This window comes from Oncorhynchus masou, chromosome 24 (assembly GCF_036934945.1).
Source record: "Oncorhynchus masou masou isolate Uvic2021 chromosome 24, UVic_Omas_1.1, whole genome shotgun sequence".
Classification (NCBI taxonomy): Eukaryota; Metazoa; Chordata; class Actinopteri; order Salmoniformes; family Salmonidae; genus Oncorhynchus; species Oncorhynchus masou.
This window is the reverse complement of record NC_088235.1, coordinates 57390884-57416391: the sequence shown is the minus strand read 5'-3', so window position 1 is coordinate 57416391 and position 25508 is coordinate 57390884. Positions and strand designations below refer to the sequence as shown.

The window sequence follows — 25508 nt, the reverse complement described above, 5'->3', positions numbered from 1 at the left end:
AATGGCATATTATTGATCAGGCTGTTGATTGTGGCCTGTGGAATGTTGTCCCGCTCCTCTTCAATGGCTGTACGAAGTTTCTGGATATTGCCGTGAACTGCAACACGCTGTCGTCCACGTCGATCCAGAGCATCCCAAACATTCTCAATGGGTGACGTGTCTGGTGAGTATGCAGGCCATGAAAGATCTGGGAAATTCTCAGCTTCCAGCAATTGTGTACAGATCTTTGTGACATGGGTGCAGTGCGTTATCATGTTGAAACATGAGGTGATGACGGCGGATGAGTGGTACAACAATAGGCCTCAGGATCTAGTCACGGTATCTCTGTGCATTCAAATTACCCATAGTTAAAATGCAATTGTCTTCTTTGTCCGTAGCTTATGCCTGCCCATACCACAACTCCACTGCCACAATGTTGACATCAGCCACCCGCTTGCCCACATGATGCCATACATGCTGTCTGGCATCTGCCCAGTACAGTTGAACCCGGGATTCAACTATGAAGAGCACGCTGCTCCAACGTACCAGTCGCCATAGAAGGTGAGCATTTGCCCACTGAAGTCGGTAATGATGCTGAACTGCAGTCAGGTCAAGACCCTGGTGAGGACTAAGAGCACGCAGATGAGCTTCCCTGACACAATTTCTGACAGTTTGTGCAGACATTCTTCGGTTGTGGAAACCCACAATTTTATTAGGTGTCCGGGAAGCTAGTCTCAGACAATCCTGCAGGTGAAAAAGTCAGATGTGGAGGTCCTGGGCTGAAATGGTTAAACATGATTTGCGGTTGTGAGGCCGGTTGGTACTTCAAAATTCTCTAAAACAACATTGGAGGCTTATGGTAGAGAAATTAACATTCAATTCTCTGGCAACAGCTCTGGTGGACATACCTGAAGTTTGCATGCCAACTGCACACTCCCTCAAAACTTGAGACATCTGTGGCGTAGTGGTGTGTGACAAAACTGCATATTAAGATTGGCCTTTAACTGTCCTTTTTTTTACAAGGTGCACCTATGTAATGAGCATGCTGTTCAGCTTCTTGATATGCCACACTTATCAGGTGGATGGATTATCTTGGCAAAGGAGAAATGCTCACTAACATGGATGTAAACAAATGTGTGCGCACAATTTCAGAGAAAACAAGTGCGTATGGAACATTTTTGAGATTGTTATTTCAGCTCATGAAACATGGGACCAACACGTTGTTGTGTTTATATTTTTGTTCAGTGTATCTTTTATAATATGGCTAGGGATGGTGTTCTGCCCAAATTCGTGCCCTTAAATGTTTAAATTGCTATAGTTTGTCATTTTACTAATCATCACAAGACATTGATTATACAACTACATGAGGAGACTGCACATTTTGTCTGCTGCAACTTCCACCCTCAGGAAGGATGACAATGTATACAGGACGTAGAGCATGCCTTGTTTGTGTTTAATCCAATGAAACTCTTCCTTTTCAATGGGAGAGACTCGGCTCTATCTGAATACTCACAATAGGGACAAAATGAGTTATGTCTGGCAAGCTGTACCCTGGGGGAGCAGGGAATCTGTGGAACAAACATACTAGCAAGCCACAGAAACAGTGAGCCAAATTTGGGATATACTTGAGGCCTTGAAGGGGTGGTTTTGGGGTGCTACTTTATCCTACTGTACCACTCAACACTATTTTAAGGATTTAGTCTAACTATACCCCCAGTTAAACCAACTGCTTTCTCAGTCACACACACAAAACAACAGAAACCACATGCTGTGTTCGTATGGTGCGGCCCTGGATGCTTCAGCCTGGTCCTGTGTGTAATTCTCCAGTAATAAGAGCCTTGCTGTGTCTGCCTCCCTCCTCCTCCTCCCTCCTTCCGCCTCCCTCTTCCTCTTCCTCCTCCAGACTGTGGTTCTCCTCTCCAACTGTAATACATTAGCAGGATTAACATTCCAATGGTAAGCCCCGCAGACGAACCTGCCGGCTTTTCTGTCCTCTTTCCCCCGCCCTGCAGCCTGCTCCATCTTGCACGTTATTTCCCTTCTGCTGCCTTGCTTTGCCCCCCTCACACACACGTCAGGGTGCAATGGTGCATCAAAGGTTTATCTCTCGAATCTAACAATATTCCTTGGTTCCTTTTCCCAGTGTTACCTACATGTGTTGTAGGGCTAGTTTTGACAGGTTTGCGGTGAGCTGTTATACTGTAGAAATGTGGAAATGAATAAGACAATTCAATGACATTGACGAGTCAGAGTGCATGCAATTTTATAATAACATGTTTAGAGCTGGGGCTGATTTGTTCCTGCTGTATTCTTAATCATTGTGTTTTAATTTGGGTTTTGTCTCCACTTGTTTGTGGAAACCTAATAGCCAAAGCAAAGACAAATCGAGCAAATTAACAAATGCAGCAAGTAAACTAAGACTACACAGCCACAAACACACATTGGTCTTGAAATAATCAAAATGATAAACACACATACTGTATTTGACCCACGGGGTGCTTCACTAAACCAATCCCAGACACCTCCTGTTCCACATTATTTATCCAGGAGCCCCAGGGGAGAGAGAGCACCTTAGGACTGTTTTCTCATGGGATTATCCTCTTGGGTGGAAACTCCACAATGATCATCTCATCTAAATGCTTTGACAGGATCATCTGGCAAAGATTAGCCTTCTCTCCCTGTTTCACATTTATTATGTTGTCGAGTTTTCTTTTATTTCTATACTATTTCTGTGCAGAATATTTCATTTTTTTTCTAGAGCTTTGGATAGGTCAGGTGTCTGCTGTATTCCTTTTGATGATAATAGAATTGCAAGGTAGGAATATCATAAATAGGTAAATTACCAAACAATTATTCTGAATTTGTATATTGTATTTCAGTATTTGATTTTCCTTGGACATACGCACTGTGTCATTCATGTTTTGTTAGTCTCAATTTGGTAGTTATTGAAGAAGCTTGCTAATATACATTGTCTGCACTTCATATAAAACATACGAACCCCTGATACATACAATCGGTGGATCTCCAAGGATATACATTGAGCATACAAAACATTCAGAACACCTGCTCTTTCTATGTCATAGACTGACCAGGTGAAAGCTATGATCCCTTATTGATGTCAATCAGGGTAGATGAAGGGGATGGAGACAGATTAAAGAACGATTTTTAAGCCTTGAGACAATTGAGACATGGATTGTGTATGTGTGCCATTCAGAGGGTGAATGGGCAAGACAAACGATTGAAGTGCCTTTGAACAGGATATGGTAGTCGATGCCAGGCGCACCGGTTTGTGTCAAGAACTGCTTTGTGCTGGGTTTTTCATGCTCAAAAGTTTCCTGTGTGTATCAAGAATGGTCCACCACCCAAAGGGCATCCAGCTAACTTTTTTAAATGTGCATTTTATTTAACTAGGCAAGTCAGTTAAGAACAAATTCTTATTTACAATGACAACCTACCCCGGCCAAACTCGGACGACGCTGGGCCAATTGTGCGCCGCCCTATGGGACTCCAAATCACGGCCGGATGTGATACAGCCTGGATTTGAACCAGGGATTGTAATGATGTCTCTTGCACTGAGATGCAGTGCCTTAGACAGGGAGGGAGGGTGTTAAACTCAATGTTAGGAATGTGTTCCTAATGTTTGGTATACACAGTGTGCTCACTTAACAAAAATATAAATGCAACATGTAAAGTGCTGGTCCCATGTTCAATGAGCTGAAATAAAAGATCCCAGAAATGTTCCTTACACACAAAAAGCTTACTTCTCAAACATTTTGTGCACAAATTTGTTTACATCCCTGTTAGTCTTTGCCAAGATAATCCATCCACCTGACTGGTGTGACATTTCAAGAAGCTGATTAAAAAGCATGATCATTTTCAAAGGTGCACTTTTTGCTGAGGACAATAAAAGGCCCCTAGAATGTGCAGTTTTGTCACAAAACACAATGCCACAAGTTTTGTGTACAATTGGCATGCTAACTGCAGGAATGTCCACCAGAGCTGTTGCCAGAGATTTGAATGTTAATTCTCTACCATAGGCCGCCTCCAACGTCATTTTAGAGCATTTGGCAGTACATCGAATTGGGCACACAAACGCAGGCCACATGTAACCACGACAGCCCAGGACCTCCACATCCAGCTACTTTACCTGTGGGATCAGGAGAGGGGGGTGCAGAGGAGTATTTCTGTCTCTAATAAAGCCCTTTTGTGGGGAAAAAATATTCTGATTGGTTGGGCCTGGCTTCCCAGTGGGTTGGCCTGGCTCCCCCAGTACTACACACCTGCCCAGTCATGTGAAATCCATAGATTAGGGCCTAATGAAATTATTTAAATTGACTGATTCCTTATTTGAAGTGTAAACTATATGAAATTGTTGCATGTCGTGTTTATAGTTAGTTATCGAGGCTAAAGAGAAACTTGCCACTGCTTACTCTCCAGTGCCATCTCTTGGAAATGTACAGTAGTTGAAAGAAAATTAAATGAGAAAAACGTGTCATTGAAATTGTACTGATAGCGTTTACTTATTCAAAGTTTTAACGTACAAGTGGATAATTTACTTTTGAAGCATAGTATATTGGTATGATACAAAAATGGATCTACATGTAACAAAAAGAAGAAGAAGAAACCTTCAAGCCAATTTACTGTCTCTCTTGTTCAGTATCGGTGCAACAGCACGCAACAACACAAAATTGGAAGTGGATATTCAGCTGGGTGATCTAACAGTTAAAGGTTAGGGTGAATTGAGAATTTGCGGTGAAGTTTGCGATTAGGCTCTTCCGGCTGCTATCCACTTCCCATGAATACACTCCTACACACCTTAGGAACAGCAGTGCCATCACCAGTACAGTACAACATGGTATATGGTGCACACACACTGTCTCTTATCCATTCACTGTTTCTGCATTGTGACCAGATCAGCTGGTGCCACCCTGTCAGCAAATTATTTGACAGATATTCTTTCAAGATTATATTAATTTATTTTAAGAAAATTACTGATGTCAATGATTTTAGAGGCCAGTATAATGATGATTTAAATGGTTTGACCATCCAGATTCGTTTACACTTGATTGATATCCGGACACAATGAGTCCCTGACTTCCTCAGGAGGTGGTCTGGAAGATCTGATCACAATCAGATCACAATGTGTCTTTTATCATCTACACCTGTCTAAAAATATGGGCACAATCAGAATGTGTGAAAAGATCTGAGGACAAAGGGCTGAGGACAGATCTGAGGAAAAGATCTGATTGGTCAAAATACCAATAAGATCAGAATTAGGCTGTCTGTGTTAAACGCAGCCATGTTAGCATTGGTATAAATGGGGCTATATACTGTATCTTACAAGTGTAGACGGATCTGGACAGTGAAACCATTGAAATCATCACTATCCCACCCTATAAAATCATTGACAGGTGACGCCATTGACTTGGCATAAATATGCGTCTTTAAATAAATAAATTCATATTATATTGAAAGTATATCAGTCAAAAATTTGCATACAGGGAGGGACCAGAATATATTGGTCACAATGTGGACATAGTGGACGCATAAGAGACACATTTTACTACCATGTGTAGATGCAACGGCTGCAATGGCTGCGTTTACACAACCAGACCATTTATTGGCAAAAGATCTGATCTGATTGGTCAAAAGAACAAGAGGTAAAAACCGCAAACAATAATAATAATAATAATATATCCCATTTAGCAGACGCTTTTGTCCAAAGCGACTTACAAGTCGGCTGGGGCCACTACTTTTACATATGGGTGGCCCCAGCGGGAATCGAACCCACGACACTTGGCGTTGCAAGCGCCATGCTCTACCGACTGAGCCACACAGGACCCACATGGGCACGATCAGAATGTGGTTAAGATCAGGACACAGGAACAATGTTAGCACCAGGTATGAAGGAGGCTTAATTGACACAACTGATTTCAACAAGGGCAAATGCAGCGTTTCATTGGAAATGAATGTAATTCTGGTGTACCAAAATCCAATGAAGCTATCGGTGTGATTGAAGCGTTGTTAACCCCTTTTGACTGCTGGGCTGTTGTGTTGGATTCCTATATTTCTTCTGCAGCCGCTGATACTAGAGTTGTTGGAAGGTAAGCGGCTCTTGTACATATTTATTTTTTTATTTTACCTTTATTTTACTAGGCAAGTCAGTTAATTAAGAGCAAATTCTTATTTACAATGACGGCCTAGGAACAGTGGGTTAACTGCCTTGTTCAGGGGCAGAACGACCGATTTTTACCTTGTCAGCTCAGGGATTCAATCAAGCAACCTTTTGGTTACTGGCCCAACGCTCTAACCACTAGGCTACCTGCCGCCCCTGAACATAGAGGATCTTAGGAAATCCCAGGACATAGAGTCTATAATACTGTAATAAGCCTACATAGTTGCTGTCACAAACTTCAAACTCCACACAGTTGTCACTGACTAGTTGGATAGTTTCCCACTGAGCCAAGACTTTCTGTACTTACAGGATTCATATAAATATATTTGTATCAGTTTTTTTATATACATTTCTCAAGAAAACATGAATGCAGTTGTTTGTCATTGTTTTGTTTTCTGTTTGCGGCCCTGGTTGCCCTGAGAAGACAATGGTAAAACACTTCAATATGAGACTAAATATGAATGCAGCGCAAGCAGATGGATGAAAATAAGTGAATTTTAGCTTTTTTTACTGTGGGATTTTGTGAGACTGATGGAAACAAACAACAGCTTCTACTGTTTTGATAAGTCTTTAAGTGTTAGTGAATTAAACATTTTTTTGACAAGGGTGACGAGAACTGGCTTATTGACATGTGCAAAGTAGGCAGTGTTCAGTTCTAGTCTGAGTGGGACTACATGTTGAGTCCCTCCCAACGTGACTTGTGTACTATGTGTCAGGACCCGGTTACGAACCTGGGTCTCCGGAGTGAGAAACAGTCACTTAACCAACTGAGCCACGAATAGTCAGCAGAACCCAGAAGATGAGGCAGACACAGCAGTACTTAAGACGGTGTATTTAATAAAGTAAAAAGGAGAAGTCCTAAAATACAAAAACGGCAAATCCAAAAGGTGGTAGGAATAGCACAAAAAAGCCTCAAGAGACACTCAAAAACAAAAACAGAATTCCACAAGAGCATCCACCGGAATCGACAGGAAAACACAGAACACTAGGGCTGGGTGCTAACACACAAACACAGAGCACAGAACTGAGGGAAACTAAGGGTTTAAATACAATCAGGGGAAACGAGGCACAGGTGCAAATAATAATGGGGAACAAGGGAAAAAACATGAGGTCAAAAAGCACAATGGGGGCATCTAGTGACCAAAACCCGGAACAAGCCTGGCCAAATCCTGACACTATGCTTGATATTTTTGGGTGAGAGGGTGGTTCTCTGGATAACACCAAGGAAGTAAGCGATAGTTAACACCGGGAACAGCCGTTCCCATTGTGGGGTTGATGTCATGTTTGTGTTCTCAGACCATACTGACAGAGGAAGAGGTCAACTGCATCTGTGTGGACTGGAAGCAGGGGGGGGCTGACCCTCTGCACATAGGCAGCCAATAACATTTGAGTCGTTGGCGTCCAGGTGGCCCACAAGATTGACGTCTTCTGGGTAAGTACTGTCTGGACCATAGGTACGGTATACACAGGGTTGGTGTTAATTCCACAAATTTTAATTCAATTCCCTTTCCCTGTACATTTTATTCAATTCAAATTCCACTAAGCTATCATATGGAATTGTTTTAAGATATACTGTGGATATTTTAGCTGTTTAAATTCACTTGTGTAGATGTATATTTACAATTTGATAAAATATAGAATTTGACCTTTGCTGCTATAGCCCATTGAAAGGCATTGAGTAACACGTTCCTAAACGGCAAAAGACAATCAAAGGAAGTCATAAGGTTTTGAAGTCTCTGTCCTATATCTAGGAGGAATAAGAAGGCTCAGGAATTATTAAAAAAAAATTGACATGTATTTGACCCCTTTAAGGGTGGGGGGCACGAAATCACTTCTATTAAGTTTTTGGGTCTGGTTGACTGGCGGATCTGGAAGAGTCTGGCTGACTGGCGGATCTGGAAGAGTCTGGCTGACTGGCGGATCTGGAAGAGTCTGGCTGACTGGCGGATCTGGAAGAGTCTGGCTGACTGGCGGATCTGGAAGAGTCTGGCTGACTGGCGGATCTGGAAGAGTCTGGCTGACTGGCGGATCTGGAAGAGTCTGGCTGACTGGCGGATCTGGAAGAGTCTGGCTGACTGGCGGATCCTGGCAGACTGACAGCTCTGGCTGCTTCATGCTGACTTGCGGCTCTGGCTGCTTCATGCTGACTGGCGGCTCTGGCTGCTTCATGCTGACTGGCGGCTCTGGCTGCTCCATGCTGACTGGCGGCTCTGGCTGCTCCATGCAGACTGGCGGCTCTGGCTGCTCCATGCAGACTGGCGGCTCTGGCTGCTCCATGCAGACTGGCGGCTCTGGCTGCTCCATGCAGACTGGCGGCTCTGGCTGCTCCATGCAGACTGGCGGCTCTGGCTGCTCCATGCAGACTGGCGGCTCTGGCTGCTCCATGCAGACTGGCGGCTCTGGCTGCTCCATGCAGACTGGCGGCTCTGGCTGCTCCATGCAGACTGGCGGCTCTGGCTGCTCCATGCAGACTGGCGGCTCTGGCTGCTCCATGCAGACTGGCGGCTCTGGCTGCTCCATGCAGACTGGCGGCTCTGGCTGCTCCATGCAGACTGGCAGCTCTGGCTGCTCCATGCAGACTGGCTGCTCTGGCAGCTCCTTGCAGACTGGCAGCTCCCTGCAGACTGGCAGCTCCCTGCAGACTGGCAGCTCCCTGCAGACTGGCAGCTCCCTGCAGACTGGCAGCTCCGGCTGCTCCAGGCAGACTGGCAGCTCCGGCTGTTCCATGAAGACTGACAGCTCTGGCTGCTCCATGCAGGCTGGCAGCTCTGGCTGCTCCATGCAGGCTGGCAGCTCTGGCTGCTCCATGCAGGCTGGCAGCTCTGGCTGCTCCATGCAGGCTGGCAGCTCTGGCTGCTCCATGCAGGCTGTCAGCGCTGTAGAGTAGGAAGACTCTGGCTGCGCTGAACAGGCGGGAGACTCCGGCAGCGCAGGAGAGGAGAAAGTCTCGGGCAGCGCTAAACAGGCGGGAGACTCCAGCAGCGCAGGAGAGGAGAAAGGCTCGGGCAGCGCTAAACAGGTGGGAGACTCCGGCAGTGCAGGAGAGGAGGAAGGCCCCGGCAGCGCTGGAGAGGCGAGGCGCACTGTAGGCCTGATGCGTGGTGCTGGCACTGGTGGTACTGGGCCGGGGACACGCACAGGAAGCCTGGTGCGGGGAGCTGCCATCGGAGGGCTGGTGTGTGGAGGTGGCACAGGATGGGCTAGACCGTGAAGGCGTACTGGAGATCTTGAGAGCAGTGCTGGCACAGGACATGCAAGGCTAGGGAGGTGCACAGAAGGCCTGGTGCGTGAGGCTGGCACCAACTTCACCAGCCGACTAACATGCACCTCAGGACGAGTATGGAGCGCTGACCCAGGTGCCATCAAATCCCCGACACGCTCCGTCGGGTGAATTCATACTTAAAGCACCAACACAGCAACTCCCACATTACTCTCTCCTCTAATTTCCCCATTAACTCCTTCAGTCTCTGTTTCGCTCACCTCCAACACCGGCTCTGGTTCTGATCTCCTCCTTGGCTCCTCACGATAAACAGGGAGAGTGGGCTCAGGTCTGACTCCTGACTCTGCCACACTCTCCCTGAGTCCCCCCCAAGAAATTTTTGGGGCTGACTCTCGTGCTTCCATCCTCATCGCCGTGCTGCCTCCTCATACTGGCGCCTCTCCGCTTTCGACGCCTCCAGTTCTTCTATGGGGCGGCGATATTCTCCAGGCTGATCCCATGGTCCTTCTCCGAATAATTTGTCGTCCCATGTCCATTCCTCCTTTTGTTGCTCCTGCTGTTGCTTTCGCCTGTTACCACGCCGCTTGGTCCTGTTGTGGTGGGTGATTCTGTCACGGCTTTCGTCTGTAGAAGGAGGAGCGGACCAAAATGCAGCGTGGTTGTTATTCATTTTATTTTAATTAAGAAACTATACACTAATAAACTAACAAAATAACAAACGTACGAAAACCTAAACAGCCCTATCTGGTGCAAAACACAGAGACAGGAACAATCACCCACAAACACACAGTGAAACCCAGGCTACCTAAATATGGTTCCCAATCAGAGACAATGACTAACACCTGCCTCTGATTGAGAACCATATCAGGCCAGACATAGAAATAGACAAACAAGACATCCAACATAGAATGCCTACTCAGATCACACCCTGACCAACCAAAACATAGAAACATACAAAGTAAACTATGGCCAGGGTGTGACAGCGGTGGAATGATACTGATGGAATTTGATGGAAGTTATTATTTAAATTAGATTGACACAAGGCTGCGTCAATCCACTTTAAGCGCTCAAATCCTGCAGCAAACTTTCTATAATTGCATTATTTCCTTTATATTTCTTTGCATTAGTTTAGCTGGGAAATGGAAAAATACTGAATTTCAATTCCGAAGTGACATTTTCCACCATTCTAATGTTGTCTAATTCTATAACTTTCAGATTGTTGCAGTTCTAATTGAACTCAACAAATTCTCCACTTCATAAGTTAATTAAATGTGAAATTATATTGGAATTGACCCTGACTGTCTACATGTGCACATGCCATATGTTGTTTCACAGCTCAAGAATGTTTAAGCCTAAAAACATATCTATTTCTGTTGCGGCAGCATGGACGCACAACTGCAGAATAAAGGGGAATTGTCACACACAGCAAACACAGCGTTCTCGGTTGAAAGACAGCATTATCACTCCAACGCTCACCCTAACACTTTCTGTCACAGGATGTCTACTGGCAGAAGGCTAGCATGGTCCACGTTATCGGACAGTCTGGGAGCACAAGCTTCTGGGGAGGTGGGCCGGAGGATCAGCAGGCTAGGACGCGTCACAGGTCAGATCTTAGCTAAGCACATGTATACATCGTCATGGAGCTACGTAATAGGTTGAAACCCAGGTCCCAAGCCCCAACTACTATTCTGAGCCATATAACCCTTGTTGAAAACGTATAGATGTAAAGTGATTGACTGATATTCTGAGTTAGAGGTTGTATGTTTGTGGGTCCTCCTCTCTCAGGGCTGGACCCAGCACAGCCCTGCTTCCAGGGCGTCATTGCCACCGTGAGCCTGGACGCCTCCGATGCCACATTTGGAGATGTCATTCACACTGACACGCTGCCCTTCATCCCTTATGTTGGTATGGGACACATTGGCTGTTTTTAAATATCAAAATAAAGTGCACTGTTTGAGTGTGACAAATACCCTGGCTTACACTTGTAGCTATGACTTATGTTCAAGAACACAGCTCACTGTAAAACAAGAGCATAAGGCTTTATACAGTCTTGATGCGACAATGTAATTGATTTTATACAACATATTTCTGTTCATACGAGCGGAATACAGCATAAGACTAAATCATCCTTTTTATTTCAGACAAGGGCATATCTCAGGCTGTTGGCCATATTGACTTCTACCCTAACGGAGGAGAGCACATGCCTGGCTGTGACAAGAACATTGTCTCTACCTGTCACACCCTGACCATAGTTTGCTTTGTATGTTTCTATGTTTTGTTTGGTCAGGGTGTGATCTGAGTGGGCATTCTATGTTGTGTGTCTAGTTTGTCTGTTTCTGTGATATGGTTCTCAATCAGAGGCAGGTGTTAGTCATTGTCTCTGATTGGGAACCATATTTAGGGAGCCTGTTTGGTGTTGGGTTTTGTGGGTGATTGTTCCTGTCTCTGTGTTTGCACCAGATAGGGCTGTTTTGGTTTTGTCACATTTCTTGGTTTTGTTAGTCTATTCATGTATAGTTTTTTTTATTAAAGAACCATGAATAATAACCATGCTGCGTTTTGGTCTGCCTCTCCTTCAACACAAGAAAACCATTACACTACCATTGTGTGCATTGACTGCCTTTGGAAAGGGGAGAACTGACGCATATTTGTACTGTGTCTTGAAATCTGTAGAATTGGGGAAAAATGCTTAAAAGGTGAAGATAGATGAGGATCAACCGCAAGGGAAAATAACTCCCGATTGCGTGATAGAAATGTATAGTGGGGCAAAAAAGTATTTAGTCAGCCACCAATTGTGCAAGTTCTCCCACTTAAAAAGATGAGAGAGGCCTGTAATTTTCATCATAGGTACACTTCAACTATGACAGGCAAAATGTGAAAAAAATCCAGAAAATCACATTGTAGGATTTTGAATGAATTTATTTGCAAATTATGGTGGAAAATAAGCATTTGGTCACTGACAAACAAGCAAGATTTCTGGCTCTCACAGACCTGTAACTTCTTCTTTAAGAGGCTCCTCTATCCTCCACTCGTTACCTGTATTAATGGCACCTGTTTGAACTTGTTATAAGTATAAAAGACACCTGTCCACAACCTCAAACAGTCACACTCCAAACTCCACTATGGCCAAGACCAAAGAACTGTCATTGGACACCAGAAACCAAATTGTAGACCTGCACCAGGCTGGGAAGACTGAATCTGCAATAGGTAAGCAGCTTGGTTTGGAGAAATAAACTGTGGGAGCAATTATTAGGAAATGGAAGACATACAAGACCACTGATAATCTCCCTCGATCTGGGGCTCCACGCAAGATCTCACCCTGTGGGGTCAAAATGATCACAAGAACGGTGAGCAAAAATCCCAGAACCTCACGGGGGGACCTAGTGAATGACCTGCAAAGAGCTGGGACCAAAGTAACAAAGCCTACCATCAGTAACACACTACGCCGCCAGGGACTCAAATCCTGCAGTGTCAGACGTGTCCCCCTGCTTAAGCCAGTACATGTCCAGGCCTATCTGAAGTTTGCTAGACAGCATTTGGATGTCCCAGAAGAAGATTGGGAGAATGTCATATGGTCAGATGAAACCAAAATATAACTTTTTGGTAAAAACTCAACTCCTCGTGTTTGGAGGACAAAGAATGCTGAGTTGCATCCAAAGAACATCATACCTACTGTGAAGCATGGGGGTGGAAGCATCATGCTTTGGGGCTGTTTTTATACAAATATTTGCTTCTAATAAACCAGATTATAAACCTGATAACTTAAAAATTGCACACAGAATAAGTTATAAGGATAATTGAGTTGCTAATGGCAACCTGCAGTACCCCAGTTGGCCTTCAATTTGAGCTACTCAATGAGAGGTGGCATCACTGAGTTAGCCAGCAACATCACTTCATGGATTAGCTCAAACTGCACATGTTATGCCTCCATGAGACACTATCTTAAGACTTCATTTGGCTTGAATGCGCTATTGAGTCCTCACATAGGAATGAATGGTGTCACTTGATCCATGTATGAATGGCCAAAGCCCATCAGTGAATAGAGACCCCAATCTATTAACCAGCCGTTACAAGTTGACGTAATGTAACTTCCTATGTAGTGTAAGATTACCCACCAAGGTCAGAACTAGCATCATAGGCACTCCATGTCACAATGACTCACACATTTTCTTGTCTGGCCATCTTAAAATGTATCCCCTGGAATATAGGAATTGGTACCAATGGTAAAACCATAAAGTACACCAGTTTTTTTTCAATTGAACCGGTCTGGACAAATACTTTCTAAAATGGTGGCAGGCTCCTTCAGATATGTGCTGCTGCCTTGGGGGCCAGCACAGCTGAATCTGCCACTTTTGATCGTAGAGAAGAGTGGAAGATGGCACCACAGCTTTTGATCTTGAAGCACCTGGTGCTTGCCCTATGCTGGGAGACTACAACATAGCCCATGACCTTCGCCCATCCCTCTCTCTGCTTTGCCCCCTTTGTTATTGTGCCAGACACGCGCAATGTTGTTGCCTGCAACCATCTCTGATCCTTCAAGTACTACAATGACAGACTCGTAAACCCTGAAGGCTTTACGGGATACAGGTTTTGACTCCGTAAGTGTTTTCTTTATTTGGGTCTGAAAGTCTTCCCCGACTTACTGGGGTTACACTGAGTTGTTAGGGGGCTAAGGCTGGGTGGCTGTCCTCCAATCTACTCTAGGCTATCGCATGGGATGGGGAGGAGCATCGCTGGCTGCAAAGACTGTCCTGGGGGGGCATGCACGCACCTGTTGTACATGACATTGATATGGCTGTGAACTGTTTCTATGGTTTTAGAAGTTGATTTGCCGGGATTGGGTTCAGTGAAGACTGTAGCAGACGGGCGTCCCCCATGATTTCTATGGGAGGGAATGCAGCTGTCCATGTTAATGGCGGTTTATCCCTGCTTTGGATCGCATCCCAATCGAACATCCCCGGGAGTATTCATTCGGAAAGTATTCAGATCTCTTGACTTTTTCCACATTTTGTTATGTTACTGCCTCATTTTAAAATGGATGTAAAAAAAATAATAATTAAACTACGCAATGCCCCATAAAGACCTTGCAAAAACAGGTTTTTAGACATTTTTACAAATATATTAAAAATAAAAAAACATAAATACCTTATTTACATAAGTATTCAGACCCTTTGTTATGTGACTCGAAATTGAGCCCCAGTGCATCCTGTTTCCATCTATCATCCTTGAGATGTTTCTACAACTTGATTGGAGTCCTACTTTGGTAAATTCAATTGATTGGACATTATTTGGAATGGCACAAACCTGTCTATATAAGGTCCCACAGTTGACAGTGCATGTCAGAGCAATAAACCAAGCCATGAGGTCGAAGGAATTGTCCATAGAGCTCAGAGACAGGATTGTGTCCAGGCACAGATCTGCTGCACTGAAGGTCCCCAAGAATACAGTGGCCTCCATCATTCTTAAATGGAAGAAGTCTGGAACCACCAAGACTCTTCCTAGAGCTGGCCGCCTGGCCAAACTGAGCAATCGGGGGAGAAGGACCTTGGTCAGGGAGGTGACCAAGAACCTGATTGTCACTCTGACAGAGCTCCAGAGTTCCTCTGTGGAGATTGGATAACCGTCCAGAAGGACAACTATTTCTGCAGCACTTCACCAATCAGGCTTTTATGGTAGAGTGGCCAGATGGAAGTCACTCCTCAGTAAAAGGCACATGACAGACCTCATGGGCACTCAGACTATGAGAAACAAGATTCTATGGTCTGATGAAACCAAGATTGAACTCTTTGCCCTGAATGTCAAGCGTCACGTCTGGAGGAAACCTGGCACCATCCCTACAATGAAGTGTGGTGGCAGCATCATGCTGTGGGGATGTTTTTCAGAGGCAGGGACTGGGAGACCAGTCCGGATTAAGGGAAAGATGTACAGAGATCCTTGATGAAAACCTGCTCCAGAGCACTCAGGACCTCAGACTGGGGTGAAGGTTCACCTTCCAACAGGACAATGACCCTAAGCACACAGCCAAGACAACGCAGGATTGGCTTCGGGACAAGTCTCTGAATTTCCTTAAGTGGCCCTGCCAGAGCCTGGACTTGAACCCGATCTAACATTCCTGGAGAGACCTGAAAATAGTTGTGCAGCGACGCTCCCCATCCAAACTGACAGGGCTTGCAGGGATCTGCAGAGAAGAATGTGAGAAACTCTCCAAATACAGGTGTGCCAAGCTTGAAGCATCATACCCCAAAAGACTTGAGGCTGTAATCACTGCCAAAGGTGCTTCAACAAAGTACTGAGTAAAGGGTCTTAATACCTGTAAATGTGATATTTCTGTTTTTGTTTTAATAAATGTGCAAACATTTCTAAACCTGTTTTTGCTTTGTCATTATGGGGTATTGTGTGCAGATTGATGGGGGGAGGACAATTTTTAATCCATTTTCGAATAAGGCTGTAAAGTAACAATGTGGAAAAAGTCAAGGAGTCTGAATACTTTCTGAAGGTACTGTATGAGTATGTCCCAATAGATGCTGACCGACGCCTCGTTGTTCACGTCGTAAAAGCCCTTGGGTGTTATTCCTTTGCCTTGTCGACAGCCAAACTCTGCTGTTCCCACAACTATAAACTGGTGTCATCTTGAACTACATATTTATAGGGTGGCGATCTAAGACGCATTAAAAGTTGGGAGGAGCTATGCGTGTGTTCCCCCTTTTTCGGGTACTCAAAGCCATGGCTGAGAAATTATGAGTACTCACAGATTGCTTTGGTGTAAAAGAGGAGGAAAGCGTTGGGTCATAAATTGCAAGATCCCTTAACATTTCACCTTGAGCAGAATATTAACTGTAGCGGACTGACTCATAACGCATTATCAAACGTGCAAAATGAGCTAACCAATTATTCTATAGCCTGTCCTTTTGCATTTTCGTGAATGGCCAAAAAATGGCAATTGTGGATAAATACGTACTAAACTTTAATCTTTACTTTCAAACTAAAATGCCTCAATTGAATGTCTCTCAGTACAAAAATCTACACATTCTTGTTTCTATACCTTGCCATACATATATGGTCATATTCTATATTCGGGTCCCTCGGCCCTATCAAATCCACTGTCTAACATCAGTGTTTTCACCTGATTCTGTAATTTGTATTTATTTTAATGGTTTGTGTTTACCATGTGCAGACAATATGCATGGCCCACTATGGGTCACTATGCTGACAAATTCCCCGTTCCCAGTGGCCAATCCAAGATTAAGTTCTACCTGAACACTGGAGATGCTGTGCCTGTTGCCAAGTAAGTGGCCTTTCCCTGGCTTTACTTGGGCATCAGATAACCCTCCGCTTTACTCTGTGAAAATACCTTCTCACACCTCTATTAAATAGGCATTACACTATTTAGCACATGTTCCAGTGGCTCAAATAATGCATGAACAATGATTTACTATATACTGTACGAAGTTTTTGGTTTTTCCCCATGTATTCAAATTCCACGGTATCGCTACAAAGCAAATGTATCCATGGATGGCAGCAGATCCCTGCCGGGGATAATGAACATAGCGCTGTATGGAGAGCATGGCAACACACATGCCAGTATCAGGCACACTTCTGATATGAAGTAGTTTATAGATGAGTTGAGATCATTTAATGTCACACACATTTAAAAATGTTACATTGTTCTACTTGTAATTGTCACATCATAGTCCATAAAATCATTTGAACCTCTGAAGGCTGAACTTGAATCACAGATCAATTGACAGGACAACTGACTGATCCTGCCCTGAACTAAACTGACTCAAGGAATGAACATTTTCTGTTCTTCCCTAAAGTGGCCTCCTGAGTCCTGGTAAAACCCTACGAGCTCTTCATCCATGCTGAGACTTACATTGGCGAGGTGACTCAGGTGAAGTTCCTCTGGAACAACCACATCAACCCCATGCTTCCCAAGTTTGGCGCCCACAAGATTGAGCTGCTGCGAGGGAAGAATGGGAAATCGTAAATCCGTCTGCCCTGCCAGTTCCACTTGTGTGGCAGCAGTCTGCGCCTCGGGACAAATGAGGGCGTTCTGTTAATGCTAGCCGTATGCCTCTAGTGCCAAATATGGGCTCCTGAGGCTTCAGACTCAGCCCTAACAAAACTAGTACTGCGATAGGATTTACTGCCTTTGTGCCACTTTACCAACGTTTGTGTTAACATGGTTTGGAGCGTAAACCTATGATGGGAGGAACACATTAAAAAACACGCTGTTTTTAATGTATTTATTGTGCACCAGCTAACATGGACTGTAGCCTCCTGTATAACAAGTTATACATTTGAGGGAAAAAAAGCAGCTCTCTGAAAGATGTATGCTCTGTAAAACCCTAGAGGGCAGTGTAGGACCGTCATCTGTGATAAACATTTGTCCTTTCATGTTCCACTGGCTCACCATATCTCTCTGTTGCAGCTTTTTGTTCTGTGGAAACGAGATGGTGCGTGAGATGGTGCTTCAGACCCTTAAACCATTTGGACCTGAGTGAAGCATAACAACATGACATCCTGTGCTTTTCAATGAAGTTACAGCATCTTTAGTTGTTTCTACAGTTGGGTACGGCAGCTGCAGTGAAATACATCTACACAATGAAGCATTTGAGCAACATGAGTGGAAGAAAAAGGACAGACATAATATCCCGACCTGTTCAAGGACAACGTGATCCTTAGAATGGCAACAAACAAAAAAATGTATAAGCTATCATAGGAAAGAACATGCAGAGTCAGGTTGAAATTCTGATTTTGTGTGTTCTCTTTATTAGTCTAAATGTTGAAAGACTAGGGGCTGCATTTGTGCAAACACAAATCTACACTAAATTACACGTTAGTATCATGTCGCTCCTTTTCCCATTTAGACAAAAAGTGCAGCCAGCCAGAAAGTCTGCCTAATGTGTCATACGTGTATTTCCAAGAGGCCTAGTGTCTTCACAGCTCTCATTAACGTGTCCCTGGCCTTTCACCAGCTTAGCAAATCCTGATTGGGTCTCATTGTTTTGTCTTCATTTATTTGAATACCCACCCTGTGATTACGGCTAGGGAAAATACAGCATTAAAAGGCAAGCTGCCATTTTCATCAGAACGCTAACAAAGTGCATTTGTATGCGGTGACTAAACAGAGTCGAGCCATCAGCACTCACACAATACCAATCAGAACAATCCGCAGAGCCACAGCCCCGAGAATGACTACATTATGGTATTAAACATAGCATTGAATATGGGGCTAAGGCGTGGGGGGGGGAATGCTTGTGTCTTCAAATCCGCCCTAGACATCCGTCACTGTCTATCTTTTCGATTTCTTTTTAATAGGCTCATTGAATGCAGAGGCTAATGACAAAATAGCTAGCTAATTCCTGTAATTATGTCTGTTTGCCTGAGGGAATTTGTGGATGACAGTGTTTCATTTTGATCAGTGCTCCCAGGGCTCTGGGGGTGGCTTTGTAGCTAACAAAACACACAGGTCAAGCATTAGCAAGGTATACTTAAAACAGGGGAAAACACGACAGATGACAGAGAACAGATTTTTCCATGTGTCTGCAGTTATATAATTGGATGTGTATACAAAAGGATGCTACTATATGAATGACAGAGAGAGGTTTTGGTAACTTTGAATTAGGTAATGGTTGGACGAGATAATGGCTTGGTTGGACTCCTTGAATACCAATCTTCAAAATCATTGCTTAGCAAAAACCTGATTGTATTTGTGTTTCTAGATGATCATAGACTGATAAAGGGATTAGGATGTTTCCTGGCAAATGGCAAAAGCTCACCAGAATCATTTTGTAGCTGTACCTGTCCTAAACATACTAGGACTACTCCGTAGTGGGTAAGGCCTCATCAAACTGAAGTTGGTGCCCCCACATTAGGAACAAAGGGTTGCTGGTCTGACTTTACTATGCCATGACTTTACTAGAATATCTAACAGTTATTTATATAAAACCCGCACTCAGAAAATACACACGTGCAGTCGCATGTTCAGTCAGCCATCCAGTCCAATAAAACTGTCTTGACTCTTTCCAACACTGGATTCTGTTGTTGGAATATATTACAGTAAGGAGTGCCATTCCTCTCATGTACACAATTTGTTTGTATGTATGTGCCTGTGTATATGTGTGTGTGCAGCACAGGTGGCTGGTGGCACCTTCATTGGGGAGGACTGGCTAAATTTAATTGGAATTAATTATTAATGAGATGGTATCAAACACATGCTTTACATATGGGGGCAGCAGGGTAGCCTAGTGGTTAGAGCGTTGGACTAGTAACCGAAAGGTTGCAAGTTCGAATCCCAGAGCTGACAAGGTACAATTCTGTCGTTCTGCCCCTGAACAGGCAGTTAACCCACTGTTCCTAGGCCGTCATTGAAAATAAGAATTTGTTCTTAACTGACTTGCCTGGTTAAATAAAGGTAAAATAAATAAATATGTGTTCATACCATTCCATTTACTCCATTCCCACCATTATTATGAGCCTTCCTCAGCAGTCTCCTATGGTGTGCAGGTACGTTTGTGTGTGGAGGGATGTTACCCAAACAGACCTCTCATCAACATGCAGTGACACTCATCTCATAGATAAGGGTGTCTGCTGAGCAAACAAATACTAATTAAATCAAATGATGGCTAGGTAACCTAACAGAGGGGGGAATGGCCCAGCAGAGCACAAACGTGCCTCAAATGGAATGAAAACGTGTGAAGAACTGTGAGACTTCAGGCATGAACATCAACCGCAACATCACGCTGGAATGAAAACATGTTGAGCTCCCAGCTCCAAATCTCACTGCTTTCCTGACAGAATATATGAGTGTGTGAATGTGTGGGAGGGATCAAACCAGCAACTCAAGGGCCTACTTTTAGAGTTCCCCCTTGAAATTGCCGTAGCAACTGCCCTACTTTCCAGTCATTTTGGAGATAACCAGTGCACCTATCCTATTCTTCACCCTACCCATCCCCCTCGCACACATCCAACAACTAAAAACAACCTTGCCCTGTGTGGGGTTGAGAGCCTCTCCACAAACACTCCTGTTAGAATAACACACTCGCTCCTAAATGCACACAGTGGTTGAATAAGAAGTGTTTAGTTTCATATTCAGCTTGTTGGATCATTAGCGAGGGCGCTTGAGGCTAACTACAATTTAGCAGTGGACTTTTTAATCTGCAAGCTGAGTAGAGCAAGGGTTCCCAAACATTTTGGGCCCGGGGATCCCTTTCGTGATAGAAAATTCATCAGGGAAACCCACATAATCAGAACACAACAAAATGGCATACAATGAGTTTTGCTATGACTTTGGCAGTGCATGGCCTGACGAACCAAGTCTGGGGCCCTGGGAAGAAACATTTTAAAGGCCCATGGCATTGGATAGAAAATTGAGCAATTTTCAAGCACATTTACTGCAATTCTACAATTTGTTTAATGGGGCAGAGATATTTTTTGTTGTTGCAGCTTTAAAGCTAATATCCTGCAATTCTACATATTTTGCCATAAGGCAGAGAGAACTTTGCAGTTTTATTGTGTTGTATTACACCCTCAATTTATTCCACGGATCCATTGGCCAAAATTCCTTTCATCTGTTGTTAGTAATATTCATATATAAAAAATGAAATGCAGTACTTCTGCGGACCCCACTTTGAGAACTCCTGGAGTAGAGAATAGCACATTGGGGTTGGTTTGAAGCATGTGCTTATTTCGCAACCTCTGTTATAAAACCTGGGATTTTTAAAAATAAAAACCATCGCTGTACTATATGAGTACAACTGAACACAAGGCACTCCAAAGCCATTAGGACTAATAGGTACCGGCAGTTATGATCCCATGTCTCCATAACGTCACAACTCGACACAGCACACGTCAATGAGTCTTGAATTTCAGCAACAACAAAAAACAGCTGGAGCTTATTTTGGATCTACTGTTCTTTCTCCTAATACACTGTTCTGGCCCGGGTGGAGAGATCAGAAACAGACGAGCAGCAAAGTTTGAAATAATTTAGAGCTGTCATTATCATAGAGATATATAGACCACTGAGTTAGTGGAGGCTGCTGAGGGGAGAACGGCTCATGATAATGACCAGAAAGGAGCAAATGGAATGGCATCAAACACATAGAAACCAAGTGTTTGATGTATTTGATACCATTCCACTGATTCCGCTCCAGTCATTACCACGAGCCCTGTTCTTCTCAATTAAGGTGCCACCAACCTCCTGTGCACTGAGTTGGAATCGTCCGTTGCGAAAACACCAAAAACAAGTCACAGATGGTGAAGCAGGGTATCACTACTGCATAGCACTGTACTAGTTATCCCATCATTTCAATGCTGTATTACGTATTCTCAGGTACTGTAGTTTCAACAAATGTTGGTAACACTTTATTTGGATATTCCATCTATTAACCTTAACCCCAGCCCTAACATTTACCCTTACCCTTATTCTAAACCTAACCCTAACCATAACCGTTTCATGCAGTTGCTTATCAACAGATAGTTTGTTGATGCTATGACCATGTAGAGCATCTACAGTACCCAGATAAAGTGTGACCAAAATATCCACTGGAGAGCAGTGTTGCTTTTCTGATATTCTTATTCTCGGCTCCTACTGAGCCCGAGGGCACAGACCCAAATTGGTCACACCCATATACAGATCTGTGGCTGCTTGGGATATACAGTGCCTTGCGAAAGTATTCGGCCCCCTTGAACTTTGCGACCTTTTGCCACATTTCAGGCTTCAAACATAAAGATATAAAACTGTATTTTTTTGTGAAGAATCAACAACAAGTGGGACACAATCATGAAGTGGAACGACATTTATTGGATATTTCAAACTTTTTTAACAACTCAAAAACTGAAAAATTGGGTGTGCAAAATTATTCAGTCCCTTTACTTTCAGTGCAGCAAACTCTCTCCAGAAGTTCAGTGAGGATCTCTGAATGATCCAATGTTGACCTAAATGACTAATGATGATAAATACAATCCACCTGTGTGTAATCAAGTCTCCGTATAAATGCACCTGCACTGTGATAGTCTCAGAGGTCCGTTAAAAGCGCAGAGAGCATCATGAAGAACAAGGAACACACCAGGCAGGTCCGAGATACTGTTGTGAAGACGTTTAAAGCTGGATTTGGATACAAAAAGATTTCCCAAGCTTTAAACATCCCAATGAGCACTGTGCAAGCGATAATATTGAAATGGAAGGAGTATCAGACCACTGCAAATCTACCAAGACCTGGCCGTCCCTCTAAACTTTCAGCTCATACAAGGAGAAGACTGATCAGAGATGCAGCCAAGAGGCCCATGATCACTCTGGATGAACTGCAGAGATCTACAGCTGAGGTGGGAGACTCTGTCCATAGGACAACAATCAGTCGTATATTGCACAAATCTGGCCTTTATGGGAGAGTGGCAAGAAGAAAGACATTTCTTAAAGATATCCATAAAAAGTGTCGTTTAAAGCTTGCCACAAGCCACCTGGGAGACTCACCAAACATGTGGAAGAAGGTGCTCTGGTCAGATGAAACCAAAATTGAACTTTTTGGCAACAATGCAAAACATTATGTTTGGCGTAAAAGTAACACAGCCCATCACCCTGATCACACCATACCCACTGTCAAACATGGTGGTGGCAGCATCATGGTTTGGGCCTGCTTTTCTTCAGCAGGGACAGGGAAGATGGTTAAAATTGATGGGAAGATGGATGGAGCCAAACACAGGACCATTCTGGAAGAAAACCTGATGGAGTCTGCAAAAGACCTGAGACTGGGACGGAGATTTGTCTTCCAACAAGACAATGATCCAAAACATAAAGCAAACTCTACAATGGAATGGTTCAAAAATAAACATATCCAGGTGTTAGAATGGCCAAGTCAAAGTCCAGACCTGAATCCAATCGAGAATCTGTGGAAAGAACTGAAAACTGCTGTTCACAAATGCTCTCCTATTCAACCTCACTGAGCTCGAGCTGTTTTGCAAGGAGGAATGGGAAAAAAATTCAGTCTCTCGATGTGCAAAACTGATAGAGACATACCCCAAGCGACTTACAGCTGTAATCGCAGCAAAAGGTGGCGCTACAAAGTATTAACTTAAGGGGGCTGAATAATTTTGCACGCCCAATTTTTCAGTTTTTGATTTGTTAAAAGAGTTTGAAATATCCAATAAATGTCGTTCAACTTCATGATTGTGTCCCACTTGTTGTTGATTCTTCACAAAAAAATACAGTTTTATATCTTTATGTTTGAAGCCTGAAATGTGGCAAAAGGTCGCAAAGTTCAAGGGGGCCGAATACTTTCGCAAGGCACTGTATCTCATCAAAGTGTGCGAACACTGAATAGAACACATAGAAAAATATGAATTAGCTTGAATTGGGTTTCCAAACATTGATTTTTACTGCAGAATACATTGTAGCTGTTGTTTCCAATATTAGTGATAAAACAGCTGTTTACAGCTGACTGTTTATAGCCACTGCACTGGCACCTTGCCATCTTGGCCTAAATAAACATGCAAATTATAAATAAGGTAGTTAAAAAGTATGATATAGTCTGTTTCCTTCGTCCCCTGTTACTTTTATTGATGTAGGAAGTCTTTTTGATGATGCATGTGTAGCATGTCAAGAAACCAGCAAAGAACAACGACAGGTAGTCAGATATTCTTTGAAATACACATTTTTATTGGATGACAGTTTGGCTGTGAATACTTGGCATTGAAATACAACTAATTTTAGTGAAAATAGTAAGAGCAGGAAACTTGTAACTCAACAGTAGAAAAATCACATGTGCGTAAACCCAAGGATAAACTGAAAAAGGTATGATTTGTGAAACATTTAAGAGTGGCAATTTTGGTTGAATAGTGAAGTAATTTGTTCTACAGCAAGCATAGAATCAAGTAGCAGTGAACTTTCATGTCCTGTAATATTGTAAGTTCTAGATAAAGAGTTAAGCACTTTCTGTCGTAGTATGCAGAAGCTCGCTGAACTGATGCTCCTTAACTGTCTCCACCCACCCATTCAATTACAGGTTAATAAATGACACTTCATAGAATTTGATATATTTACTCTCTTTAAGGTGCCAATTGTCATATTCTGCTGCGTTATAAACTCAATACGATGCGAACTTCAGCTAAACATGTCTTCATACAATTCGGACTTAGCTTTGAATATAAACCCGCTACATACAGTATATTGTGCATTACATAATACTGAAGGTGGCACGAAATACATGGTATTTATCAAAGTAGCAATACATTAAAGAAACAAATGCTGTGTTTTTCTTTCCTTCAACTCAATAGTCATCCATCGACCTCCGTGAGGATGAGGAAAGGGTTGATAGATTAACCTGTTACTAGCCGTTAGGATGGAGATTGAGCAGATCTGCTGTGATAACAGTGTGCGAGATGATTGACTTGGGACATGCCATGAACATGTCAAAACATTTCCTTCGCAGTTAATTATTCATTTGTCATTACAACTAGAGTTGAAAAGGCCACACTTTTCTCCACACATGGTGGTGTAACATTATAACCATACCGAGCCCTCAAACCTAACAAAAAAAAGTGTGGTTACATATTGTTTTCTCCTCATTTGTAAAGATTTAATCATGCAAAACGTGCATTGCAGGAGAGTGCCAAAGGCAGCATCAGGGATCAAAGCTTGTGCACTTTTTCCGCGTCAACAAGTCAAGGGAGACCAACTTAAATTCACAGAGTTTTTCTGTGAGAATCTACCTTACATTAGTTTTAAATCCTCAGTGTAGGGTTCTCAGAGAGGAACACTGCTGGAAGACCATAAACAAAGGTTAAGGTTATCATGCATCGTCTGCGTTATACCGTGTTACCAACCACCAACAGCTATTGTAGGAAACAAAATCAATTCAAATCCAAACCCAGTTACTAGTGAGTAATATACTACCTCTGTCTTGAATCAAGACTAGGGACATGAATTGTGTCTATATGCTGAATAGTTTTGACATCACATCTTATGTTAGGCATTCATTTGGGTAAATTATTGTATGTTGGGCCATAAACTTGTTTTCTTCTCCAGTGTAAAGCTATTTATTGTATCTATATGTTTAAATATGAAGTTGTTTTTTATTGCGTTGTTTCCTTCCATCAATACTTGATTTAGGGGATAATACTTTCAACAGCAGCAAA

The 25508-nt window shown here is 43.3% G+C and overlaps 1 pseudogene; it reads left to right on the top strand.

Moving 5' to 3' along the window:
- The first annotated feature begins 6750 nt into the window (after positions 1–6750).
- On the top strand, positions 6751–17878 carry LOC135511405 (inactive pancreatic lipase-related protein 1-like; annotated as a pseudogene).
- The last annotated feature ends 7630 nt before the right edge of the window (positions 17879–25508 follow it).